The sequence below is a fragment of the Paralichthys olivaceus genome, chromosome 10, assembly GCF_024713975.1.
Source record: "Paralichthys olivaceus isolate ysfri-2021 chromosome 10, ASM2471397v2, whole genome shotgun sequence".
NCBI classification, from domain to species: Eukaryota; Metazoa; Chordata; class Actinopteri; order Pleuronectiformes; family Paralichthyidae; genus Paralichthys; species Paralichthys olivaceus.
This window is the reverse complement of record NC_091102.1, coordinates 23289338-23290212: the sequence shown is the minus strand read 5'-3', so window position 1 is coordinate 23290212 and position 875 is coordinate 23289338.

Below are 875 nucleotides of genomic sequence, written 5' to 3'. Positions count from 1 at the left end.
GTCGAAGAGACGTCTTCCGCGCTGACAGTGGCTTCTGCAAGGGGAGGGGCTACTGCAGATGTATGCGTGTGTGTGCGTGTGTGTGCGTGTGTGTGCGTGTGTGTGCGTGTACGCGCATGTCTTTCTCTATCAGGGCCAATTTTGAATTTCCACATTTATTTAATCCCACACTTATTTATTTTTTACTCTATTTATTTCCACATTTATTCAAGTATTACCGTATTTATTTTCCACATTTATTCATTAATTATTGTATTTATTTCCCCGTTTATTTATTTCCACATTTATTCATTTATTACTGTATTTATTTCCCCGTTTATTTATTTCCACATTTATTCATTTATTACCGTATTTATTTCCACATTTATTTATTTCCACATTTATTTATTTCAACATTTATTCATTTATTACCGTATTTATTTCCCCGTTTATTTATTTCCACATTTATTTATTTATGTATTTCTGTGTCCACATGTAAATGAGGTAGGAGGTCCTAACCTCTGTCTCGAGCAGGATTGGTCAACTGAGCGATCCAGACAGAAGCAATCTGTTCCTTGCGAATCTTCCCTATAGTGTAGTTAGCAAAGTGAGTGACCGTTACTCATGTTCATTTTTTAAATCATCATCATATCAGTGAGAGAAAACGTGTGTGTGTGTGTGTGTGTGTGTGTGTCTAATTCTTTTAAACTGGAAGAACGCTTTACCCCCACCTTATGATCGGTGGATCAAAGATGATCTCCATGAACTAAAGCTTAGAGGCTCCTTGAAGAAATTTGACATAGTCTGGAATCCTTTGGCTGTCCACAATGACTAGAAGTCAATGCAAAGTCTTGTCTGAGGGTACTGTTGCTTGTGTTAAGTATGCAGAGACTGTA